Below are 13,079 nucleotides of genomic sequence, written 5' to 3' on the forward strand. Positions count from 1 at the left end.
TACACATCAATTGAACTCGAATGGACATGAAACTTACCAAGTTCAAATTGGGCAGTCTGTGCTACAAATCAATTGAACTTGAATGGACCTGAAACTTACTAAATTCAAAGTGGGTAGTTTGTGCTACAAATCAATTGAACTTGAATGGACATGAAACTTACCAAGTTCAAATTGGGCAGTCTGTGCTACAAATTAATTGAACTTGAATGGACATGAAACTTACTAAATTCAAAGTGGGTAGTCTGTGCTACAAATCAATTGAACTTGAATGGACATGAAACTTACTAAATTCGAACTGGGCAGCCTGTGCTGCAAATCAATTGAACTTGAATGGACCTGAAACTTACCAAGTTCAAATTGGGTAGTCTGTGCTACAAATCAATTGAACTTGAATGGACCTGAAACTTACCAAGTTCAAATTGGGCAGTCTGTGCTACAAATCAATTGAACTTGAATGGACCTGAAACTTACCAAGTTCAAATTGGGTAGTCTGTGCTACAAATCAATTGAACTTGAATGGACCTGAAACTTACTACATTCGAACTGGGCAGTCTGTGCTACAAATCAATTGAACTTGAATGGACCTGAAACTTACCAAGTTCAAATTGGGTAGTCTGTGCTACAAATCAATTGAACTTGAATGGACCTGAAACTTACCAAGTTCAAATTGGGTAGTCTGTGCTACAAATCAATTGAACTTGAATGGAACTGAAACTTACCAAGTTCAAATTGGGCAGTCTGTGCTACAAATCAATTGAACTTGAATGGACCTGAAACTTACCAAGTTCAAATTGGGTAGTCTGTGCTACAAATCAATTGAACTTGAATGGACCTGAAACTTACTAAATTCAAACTGGGTAGTCTGTGCTACAAATCAATTGAACTTGAATGGACCTGAAACTTACTAAATTCGAACTGGGCAGTCTGTGCTACAAATCAATTGAACTTGAATGGACCTGAAACTTACCAAGTTCAAATTGGGCAGTCTGTGCTACAAATCAATTGAACTTGAATGGACCTGAAACTTACCAATTTCAAATTGGGCAGTCTGTGCTACACATCAATTGAACTTGAATGGACATGAAACTTACCAAGTTCAAATTGGGCAGTCTGTGCTACAAATCAATTGAACTTGAATGGACCTGAAACTTACTAAATTCAAAGTGGGCAGTCTGTGCTACAAATCAATTGAACTTGAATGGACCTGAAACTTACTAAATTCAAACTGGGTAGTCTGTGCTACAAATCAATTGAACTTGAATGGACCTGAAACTAACTAAGTTTAAATTGGGCAGTCTGTGCTACAAATCAATTGAACTTGAATGGACCTGAAACTTACCAAGTTCAAATTGGGCAGTCTGTGCTACAAATCAATTGAAATTGAATACACCTGAAACTTACTAAATTCAAACTGGGTAGTCTGTGCTACAAATCAATTGAACTTGAATGGACCTGAAGCTTACCAAGTTCAAATTGGGCAGTCTGTGCTACAAATCAATTGAAATTGAATGGACCTGAAACTTACTAAATTCGAACTGGGTAGTCTGTGCTACAAATCAATTGAACTTGAATGGACCTGAAACTTACCAAGTTCAAATTGGGCAGTCTGTGCTACAAATCAATTGAACTTGAATGGACCTGAAACTTACTAAATTCGAACTGGGCAGTCTGTGCTACAAATCAATTGAACTTGAATGGACCTGAAACTTACCAAGTTCAAATTGGGCAGTCTGTGCTACAAATCAATTGAACTTGAATGGACCTGAAACTTACCAAGTTCAAACTGGGTAGTCTGTGCTACAAATCAATTGAACTTGAATGGACCTGAAACTTACTAAGTTTAAATTGGGTAGTCTGTGCTACAAATTAATTGAACTTGAATGGACCTGAAACTTACTAAATTCAAAGTGGGTAGTCTGTGCTACAAATCAATTGAACTTGAATGGACCTGAAACTTACTAAATTCAAACTGGGTAGTCTGTGCTACAAATCGATTGAACTTGAATGGACCTGAAACTTACCAAGTTCAAATTGGGCAGTCTGTGCTACAAATCAATTGAACTTGAATGGACCTGAAACTTACTAAATTCGAACTGGACAGTCTGTGCTACAAATCAATTGAACTTGAATGGACCTGAAACTTACCAAGTTCAAATTGGGCAGTCTGTGCTACAAATCAATTGAACTTGAATGCACCTGAAACTTACCAAGTTCAAATTGGGCAGTCTGTGCTACAAATCAATTGACCTTGAATGGACCTGAAACTTACTACATTCGAACTGGGCAGTCTGTGCTACTAATCAATTGAACTTGAATGGACCTGAAACTTACCAAGTTCAAATTGGGCAGTCTGTGCTACAAATCAATTGAACTTAAATGGACCTGAAACTTACCAAGTTCAAATTGGGCAGTCTGTGCTACAAATCAATTGAACTTGAATGGACCTGAAACTTACCAAGTTCAAATTGGGTAGTCTGTGCTACAAATCAATTGAACTTGAATGGACCTGAAACTTACCAAGTTCAAATTGGGCAGTCTGTGCTACAAATCAATTGAACTTGAATGGACCTGAAACTTACCAAGTTCAAATTGGGTAGTCTGTGCTACAAATCAATTGAACTTGAATGGACCTGAAACTTACTAAATTCAAACTGGGTAGTCTGTGCTACAAATCAATTGAACTTGAATGGACCTGAAACTTACTAAATTCGAACTGGGCAGTCTGTGCTACAAATCAATTGAACTTGAATGGACCTGAAACTTACCAAGTTCAAACTGGGCAGTCTGTGATACACATCAATTGAACTTGAATGGACCTGAAACTTACCAAGTTCAAATTGGGTAGTCTGTGCTACAAATCAATTGAACTTGAATGGACATGAAACTTACCAAGTTCAAACTGGGCAGTCTGTGCTACAAATCAATTGAAATTGAATGGACCTGAAACTTACCAAGTTCAAATTGGGTAGTCTGTGCTACAAATCAATTGAACTTGAATGGTCCTGAAACTTACCAAGTTCAAATTGGGCAGTCTGTGCTACAACTCAATTGAACTTGAATGGACATGAAACTTACCAAGTTCAAACTGGGCAGTCTGTGCTACAAATTAATTGAACTTAAATGGACCTGATACTTACAAAGTTCAAATTGGGCAGTCTGTGCTACAAATCAATTGAACTTGAATGGACCTGAAACTTACTAAATTCAAAGTGGGTAGTCTGTGCTACAAATCAATTGAACTTGAATGGACATGAAACTTACTAAATTCGAACTGGGCAGCCTGTGCTGCAAATCAATTGAACTTGAATGGACCTGAAACTTACCAAGTTCAAATTGGGCAGTCTGTGCTACAAATCAATTGAACTTGAATGGACCTGAAACTTACTAAATTCAAAGTGGGTAGTCTGCGCTACAAATCAATTGAACTTGAATGGACATGAAACTTACCAAGTTCAAATTGGGCAGTCTGTGCTACAAATCAATTGAACTTGAATGGACCTGAAACTTACTAAATTCGACGAACTGGGCAGTCTGTGCTACAAATCAATTGAACTTGAATGGACCTGAAACTTACCAAGTTTAAATTGGGTAGTCTGTGCTACTAATCAATTGAACTTGAATGGACCTGAAACTTACCAAGTTCAAATTGGGTAGTCTGTGCTACAAATCAATTGAACTTGAATGGACCTGAAACTTACCAAGTTCAAATTGGACAGTCTGTGCTACAAATCAATTGAACTTGAATGGACCTGAAACTTACTAAATTCAAACTGGGTAGTCTGTGCTACAAATCAATTGAACTTGAATGTACCTGAAACTAACTAAGTTTAAATTGGGCAGTCTGTGCTACAAATCAATTGAACTTGAATGGACCTGAAACTTACCAAGTTCAAATTGGGCAGTCTGTGCTACAAATCAATTGAAATTGAATACACCTGAAACTTACTAAATTCAAACTGGGTAGTCTGTGCTACAAATCAATTGAACTTTAATGGACCTGAAACTTACCAAGTTCAAATTGGGCAGTCTGTGCTACAAATCAATTGAAATTGAATGGACCTGAAACTTACTAAATTCGAACTGGGTAGTCTGTGCTACAAATCAATTGAACTTGAATGGACCTGAAACTTACCAAGTTCAAATTGGGCAGTCTGTGCTACAAATCAATTGAACTTGAATGGACCTGAAACTTACTAAATTCGAACTGGGCAGTCTGTGCTATAAATCAATTGAACTTGAATGAACCTGAAACTTACCAAGTTCAAATTGGGCAGTCTGTGCTACAAATCAATTGAACTTGAATGGACCTGAAACTTACCAAGTTCAAACTGGGTAGTCTGTGCTACAAATCAATTGAACTTGAATGGACCTGAAACTTACTAAGTTTAAATTGGGTAGTCTGTGCTACAAATTAATTGAACTTGAATGGACCTGAAACTTACTAAATTCAAACTGGGTAGTCTGTGCTACAAATCAATTGAACTTGAATGGACCTGAAACTTACCAAGTTCAAATTGGGTAGTCTGTGCTACAAATCAATTGAACTTGAATGGACCTGAAACTTACCAAGTTCAAATTGGGTAGTCCGTGCTACAAATCAATTGAACTTGAATGGACCCGAAACTTACATTGTACCAAGTTCAAATTGGGTAGTCTGTGCTACAAATCAATTGAACTTGAATGGACCTGAAACTTACTAAATTCAAACTGGGTAGTCTGTGCTACAATTCAATTGAACTTGAATGGACCTGAAACTTACCAAGTTCAAATTGGGCAGTCTGTGCTACAAATCAATTGAACTTGAATGGACCTGAAACTTACCAAGTTCAAATTGGGTAGTCTGCGCTACAAATCAATTGAACTTGAATGGACCTGAAACTTACCAAGTTCAAATTGGTTAGTCTGTGCTACAAATCAATTGAACTTGAATGGACCTGAAACTTACCAAGTTCAAATTGGGCAGTCTGTGCTACAAATCAATTGAACTTGAATGGACCTGAAACTTACCAAGTTCAAATTTGGTAGTCTGTGCTACAAATCAATTGAACTTGAATGGACCTGAATCTAACTAAGTTTAAATTGGGCAGTCTGTGCAACAAATTAATTGAACTTGAATGGACCTGAAACTTACTAAATTCAAAGTGGGTTGTCTGTGCTACAAATCAATTGAACTTGAATGGACCTGAAACTTACCAAGTTTAAATTGGGCAGTCTGTGCAACAAATTAATTGAACTTGAATGGACCTGAAACTTACCAAGTTCAAATTGGGTAGTCTGTGCTACAAATCAATTGAACTTGAATGGACAAGAAACTTACCAAGTTCAAATTGGGTAGTCTGTGCTACAAATCAATTGAACTTGAATGGACATGAAACTTACCAAGTTCAAATTGGGTAGTCTGTGTTACAAATCAATTGAACTTGAATGGACCTGAAACTAACTAAGTTCAAATTGGGTAGTCTGTGCTACAAATCAATTAAATTCGAACTGGACAGTCTGTGCTACAAATCAATTGAACTTGAATGGACCTGAAACTTACCAAGTTCAAATTGGGCAGTCTGTGCTACAAATCAATTGAACTTGAATGCACTTGAAACTTACCAAGTTCAAATTGGGCAGTCTGTGCTACAAATCAATTGACCTTGAATGGACCTGAAACTTACTACATTCGAACTGGGCAGTCTGTGCTACTAATCAATTGAACTTGAATGGACCTGAAACTTACCAAGTTCAAATTGGGCAGTCTGTGCTACAAATCAATTGAACTTAAATGGACCTGAAACTTACCAAGTTCAAATTGGGCAGTCTGTGCTACAAATCAATTGAACTTGAATGGACCTGAAACTTACCAAGTTCAAATTGGGTAGTCTGTGCTACAAATCAATTGAACTTGAATGGACCTGAAACTTACTAAATTCAAACTGGGTAGTCTGTGCTACAAATCAATTGAACTTGAATGGACCTGAAACTTACTAAATTCGAACTGGGCAGTCTGTGCTACAAATCAATTGAACTTGAATGGACCTGAAACTTACCAAGTTCAAACTGGGCAGTCTGTGATACACATCAATTGAACTTGAATGGACCTGAAACTTACCAAGTTCAAATTGGGTAGTCTGTGCTACAAATCAATTGAACTTGAATGGACATGAAACTTACCAAGTTCAAACTGGGCAGTCTGTGCTACAAATCAATTGAAATTGAATGGACCTGAAACTTACCAAGTTCAAATTGGGTAGTCTGTGCTACAAATCAATTGAACTTGAATGGTCCTGAAACTTACCAAGTTCAAATTGGGCAGTCTGTGCTACAACTCAATTGAACTTGAATGGACATGAAACTTACCAAGTTCAAACTGGGCAGTCTGTGCTACAAATTAATTGAACTTAAATGGACCTGAAACTTACAAAGTTCAAATTGGGCAGTCTGTGCTACAAATCAATTGAACTTGAATGGACCTGAAACTTACTAATTCAAAGTGGGTAGTCTGTGCTACAAATCAATTGAACTTGAATGGACATGAAACTTACTAAATTCGAACTGGGCAGCCTGTGCTGCAAATCAATTGAACTTGAATGGACCTGAAACTTACCAAGTTCAAATTGGGCAGTCTGTGCTACAAATCAATTGAACTTGAATGGACCTGAAACTTACTAAATTCAAAGTGGGTAGTCTGCGCTACAAATCAATTGAACTTGAATGGACATGAAACTTACCAAGTTCAAATTGGGCAGTCTGTGCTACAAATCAATTGAACTTGAATGGACCTGAAACTTACTAAATTCGACGAACTGGGCAGTCTGTGCTACAAATCAATTGAACTTGAATGGACCTGAAACTTACCAAGTTTAAATTGGGTAGTCTGTGCTACTAATCAATTGAACTTGAATGGACCTGAAACTTACCAAGTTCAAATTGGGTAGTCTGTGCTACAAATCAATTGAACTTGAATGGACCTGAAACTTACCAAGTTCAAATTGGACAGTCTGTGCTACAAATCAATTGAACTTGAATGGACCTGAAACTTACTAAATTCAAACTGGGTAGTCTGTGCTACAAATCAATTGAACTTGAATGGACCTGAAACTAACTAAGTTTAAATTGGGCAGTCTGTGCTACAAATCAATTGAACTTGAATGGACCTGAAACTTACCAAGTTCAAATTGGGCAGTCTGTGCTACAAATCAATTGAAATTGAATACACCTGAAACTTACTAAATTCAAACTGGGTAGTCTGTGCTACAAATCAATTGAACTTTAATGGACCTGAAACTTACCAAGTTCAAATTGGGCAGTCTGTGCTACAAATCAATTGAAATTGAATGGACCTGAAACTTACTAAATTCGAACTGGGTAGTCTGTGCTACAAATCAATTGAACTTGAATGGACCTGAAACTTACCAAGTTCAAATTGGGCAGTCTGTGCTACAAATCAATTGAACTTGAATGGACCTGAAACTTACTAAATTCGAACTGGGCAGTCTGTGCTATAAATCAATTGAACTTGAATGAACCTGAAACTTACCAAGTTCAAATTGGGCAGTCTGTGCTACAAATCAATTGAACTTGAATGGACCTGAAACTTACCAAGTTCAAACTGGGTAGTCTGTGCTACAAATCAATTGAACTTGAATGGACCTGAAACTTACTAAGTTTAAATTGGGTAGTCTGTGCTACAAATTAATTGAACTTGAATGGACCTGAAACTTACTAAATTCAAACTGGGTAGTCTGTGCTACAAATCAATTGAACTTGAATGGACCTGAAACTTACCAAGTTCAAATTGGGTAGTCTGTGCTACAAATCAATTGAACTTGAATGGACCTGAAACTTACCAAGTTCAAATTGGGTAGTCCGTGCTACAAATCAATTGAACTTGAATGGACCCGAAACTTACATTGTACCAAGTTCAAATTGGGTAGTCTGTGCTACAAATCAATTGAACTTGAATGGACCTGAAACTTACTAAATTCAAACTGGGTAGTCTGTGCTACAAATCAATTGAACTTGAATGGACCTGAAACTTACCAAGTTCAAATTGGGCAGTCTGTGCTACAAATCAATTGAACTTGAATGGACCTGAAACTTACCAAGTTCAAATTGGGCAGTCTGTGCTACAAATCAATTGAACTTGAATGGACCTGAAACTTACCAAGTTCAAATTGGGCAGTCTGTGCTACAAATCAATTGAACTTGAATGGACCTGAAACTTACCAAGTTCAAACTGGGTAGTCTGTGCTACAAATCAATTGAACTTGAATGGACCTGAAACTTACTAAGTTTAAATTGGGTAGTCTGTGCTACAAATTAATTGAACTTGAATGGACCTGAAACTTACTAAATTCAAACTGGGTAGTCTGTGCTACAAATCAATTGAACTTGAATGGACCTGAAACTTACCAAGTTCAAATTGTGTAGTCTGTGCTACAAATCAATTGAACTTGAATGGACCTGAAACTTACCAAGTTCAAATTGGGTAGTCCGTGCTACAAATCAATTGAACTTGAATGGACCCGAAACTTACATTGTACCAAGTTCAAATTGTGTAGTCTGTGCTACAAATCAATTGAACTTGAATGGACCTGAAACTTACTAAATTCAAACTGGGTAGTCTGTGCTACAAATCAATTGAACTTGAATGGACCTGAAACTTACCAAGTTCAAATTGGGCAGTCTGTGCTACAAATCAATTGAACTTGAATGGACCTGAAACTTACCAAGTTCAAATTGGGTAGTCTGCGCTACAAATCAATTGAACTTGAATGGACCTGAAACTTACCAAGTTCAAATTGGTTAGTCTGTGCTACAAATCAATTGAACTTGAATGGACCTGAAACTTACCAAGTTCAAATTGGGCAGTCTGTGCTACAAATCAATTGAACTTGAATGGACCTGAAACTTACCAAGTTCAAATTTGGTAGTCTGTGCTACAAATCAATTGAACTTGAATGGACCTGAATCTAACTAAGTTTAAATTGGGCAGTCTGTGCAACAAATTAATTGAACTTGAATGGACCTGAAACTTACTAAATTCAAAGTGGGTTGTCTGTGCTACAAATCAATTGAACTTGAATGGACCTGAAACTTACCAAGTTTAAATTGGGCAGTCTGTGCAACAAATTAATTGAACTTGAATGGACCTGAAACTTACCAAGTTCAAATTGGGTAGTCTGTGCTACAAATCAATTGAACTTGAATGGACAAGAAACTTACCAAGTTCAAATTGGGTAGTCTGTGCTACAAATCAATTGAACTTGAATGGACATGAAACTTACCAAGTTCAAATTGGGTAGTCTGTGTTACAAATCAATTGAACTTGAATGGACCTGAAACTAACTAAGTTCAAATTGGGTAGTCTGTGCTACAAATCAATTAAATTCGAACTGGACAGTCTGTGCTACAAATCAATTGAACTTGAATGGACCTGAAACTTACCAAGTTCAAATTGGGCAGTCTGTGCTACAAATCAATTGAACTTGAATGCACCTGAAACTTACCAAGTTCAAATTGGGCAGTCTGTGCTACAAATCAATTGACCTTGAATGGACCTGAAACTTACTACATTCGAACTGGGCAGTCTGTGCTACTAATCAATTGAACTTGAATGGACCTGAAACTTACCAAGTTCAAATTGGGCAGTCTGTGCTACAAATCAATTGAACTTAAATGGACCTGAAACTTACTAAATTCGACGAACTGGGCAGTCTGTGCTACAAATCAATTGAACTTGAATGGACCTGAAACTTACTAAATTCAAAGTGGGTAGTCTGTGCTACAAATCAATTGAACTTGAATGGACATGAAACTTACTAAATTCGAACTGGGCAGCCTGTGCTGCAAATCAATTGAACTTGAATGGACCTGAAACTTACCAAGTTCAAATTGGGCAGTCTGTGCTACAAATCAATTGAACTTGAATGGACCTGAAACTTACTAAATTCAAAGTGGGTAGTCTGCGCTACAAATCAATTGAACTTGAATGGACATGAAACTTACCAAGTTCAAATTGGGCAGTCTGTGCTACAAATCAATTGAACTTGAATGGACCTGAAACTTACTAAATTCGACGAACTGGGCAGTCTGTGCTACAAATCAATTGAACTTGAATGGACCTGAAACTTACCAAGTTTAAATTGGGTAGTCTGTGCTACTAATCAATTGAACTTGAATGGACCTGAAACTTACCAAGTTCAAATTGGGTAGTCTGTGCTACAAATCAATTGAACTTGAATGGACCTGAAACTTACCAAGTTCAAATTGGACAGTCTGTGCTACAAATCAATTGAACTTGAATGGACCTGAAACTTACTAAATTCAAACTGGGTAGTCTGTGCTACAAATCAATTGAACTTGAATGTACCTGAAACTAACTAAGTTTAAATTGGGCAGTCTGTGCTACAAATCAATTGAACTTGAATGGACCTGAAACTTACCAAGTTCAAATTGGGCAGTCTGTGCTACAAATCAATTGAAATTGAATACACCTGAAACTTACTAAATTCAAACTGGGTAGTCTGTGCTACAAATCAATTGAACTTTAATGGACCTGAAACTTACCAAGTTCAAATTGGGCAGTCTGTGCTACAAATCAATTGAAATTGAATGGACCTGAAACTTACTAAATTCGAACTGGGTAGTCTGTGCTACAAATCAATTGAACTTGAATGGACCTGAAACTTACCAAGTTCAAATTGGGCAGTCTGTGCTACAAATCAATTGAACTTGAATGGACCTGAAACTTACTAAATTCGAACTGGGCAGTCTGTGCTATAAATCAATTGAACTTGAATGAACCTGAAACTTACCAAGTTCAAATTGGGCAGTCTGTGCTACAAATCAATTGAACTTGAATGGACCTGAAACTTACCAAGTTCAAACTGGGTAGTCTGTGCTACAAATCAATTGAACTTGAATGGACCTGAAACTTACTAAGTTTAAATTGGGTAGTCTGTGCTACAAATTAATTGAACTTGAATGGACCTGAAACTTACTAAATTCAAACTGGGTAGTCTGTGCTACAAATCAATTGAACTTGAATGGACCTGAAACTTACCAAGTTCAAATTGGGTAGTCTGTGCTACAAATCAATTGAACTTGAATGGACCTGAAACTTACCAAGTTCAAATTGGGTAGTCCGTGCTACAAATCAATTGAACTTGAATGGACCCGAAACTTACATTGTACCAAGTTCAAATTGGGTAGTCTGTGCTACAAATCAATTGAAATTGAATGGACCTGAAACTTACTAAATTCAAACTGGGTAGTCTGTGCTACAATTCAATTGAACTTGAATGGACCTGAAACTTACCAAGTTCAAATTGGGCAGTCTGTGCTACAAATCAATTGAACTTGAATGGACCTGAAACTTACCAAGTTCAAATTGGGTAGTCTGCGCTACAAATCAATTGAACTTGAATGGACCTGAAACTTACCAAGTTCAAATTGGTTAGTCTGTGCTACAAATCAATTGAACTTGAATGGACCTGAAACTTACCAAGTTCAAATTGGGCAGTCTGTGCTACAAATCAATTGAACTTGAATGGACCTGAAACTTACCAAGTTCAAATTTGGTAGTCTGTGCTACAAATCAATTGAACTTGAATGGACCTGAATCTAACTAAGTTTAAATTGGGCAGTCTGTGCAACAAATTAATTGAACTTGAATGGACCTGAAACTTACTAAATTCAAAGTGGGTTGTCTGTGCTACAAATCAATTGAACTTGAATGGACCTGAAACTTACCAAGTTTAAATTGGGCAGTCTGTGCAACAAATTAATTGAACTTGAATGGACCTGAAACTTACCAAGTTCAAATTGGGTAGTCTGTGCTACAAATCAATTGAACTTGAATGGACAAGAAACTTACCAAGTTCAAATTGGGTAGTCTGTGCTACAAATCAATTGAACTTGAATGGACAAGAAACTTACCAAGTTCAAATTGGGTAGTCTGTGTTACAAATCAATTGAACTTGAATGGACCTGAAACTAACTAAGTTCAAATTGGGTAGTCTGTGCTACAAATCAATTAAATTCGAACTGGACAGTCTGTGCTACAAATCAATTGAACTTGAATGGACCTGAAACTTACCAAGTTCAAATTGGGCAGTCTGTGCTACAAATCAATTGAACTTGAATGCACCTGAAACTTACCAAGTTCAAATTGGGCAGTCTGTGCTACAAATCAATTGACCTTGAATGGACCTGAAACTTACTACATTCGAACTGGGCAGTCTGTGCTACTAATCAATTGAACTTGAATGGACCTGAAACTTACCAAGTTCAAATTGGGCAGTCTGTGCTACAAATCAATTGAACTTAAATGGACCTGAAACTTACCAAGTTCAAATTGGGCAGTCTGTGCTACAAATCAATTGAACTTGAATGGAACTGAAACTTACCAAGTTCAAATTGGGTAGTCTGTGCTACAAATCAATTGAACTTGAATGGACCTGAAACTTACTAAATTCAAACTGGGTAGTCTGTGCTACAAATCAATTGAACTTGAATGGACCTGAAACTTACTAAATTCGAACTGGGCAGTCTGTGCTACAAATCAATTGAACTTGAATGGACCTGAAACTTACCAAGTTCAAACTGGGCAGTCTGTGATACACATCAATTGAACTTGAATGGACCTGAAACTTACCAAGTTCAAATTGGGTAGTCTGTGCTACAAATCAATTGAACTTGAATGGACATGAAACTTACCAAGTTCAAACTGGGCAGTCTGTGCTACAAATCAATTGAAATTGAATGGACCTGAAACTTACCAAGTTCAAATTGGGTAGTCTGTGCTACAAATCAATTGAACTTGAATGGTCCTGAAACTTACCAAGTTCAAATTGGGCAGTCTGTGCTACAACTCAATTGAACTTGAATGGACATGAAACTTACCAAGTTCAAACTGGGCAGTCTGTGCTACAAATTAATTGAACTTAAATGGACCTGAAACTTACAAAGTTCAAATTGGGCAGTCTGTGCTACAAATCAATTGAACTTGAATGGACCTGAAACTTACTAATTCAAAGTGGGTAGTCTGTGCTACAAATCAATTGAACTTGAATGGACATGAAACTTAC

Source organism: Saccoglossus kowalevskii, chromosome 6 (genome assembly GCF_978046115.1).
Source record: "Saccoglossus kowalevskii chromosome 6, keSacKowa6.1, whole genome shotgun sequence".
Classification (NCBI taxonomy): Eukaryota; Metazoa; Hemichordata; class Enteropneusta; family Harrimaniidae; genus Saccoglossus; species Saccoglossus kowalevskii.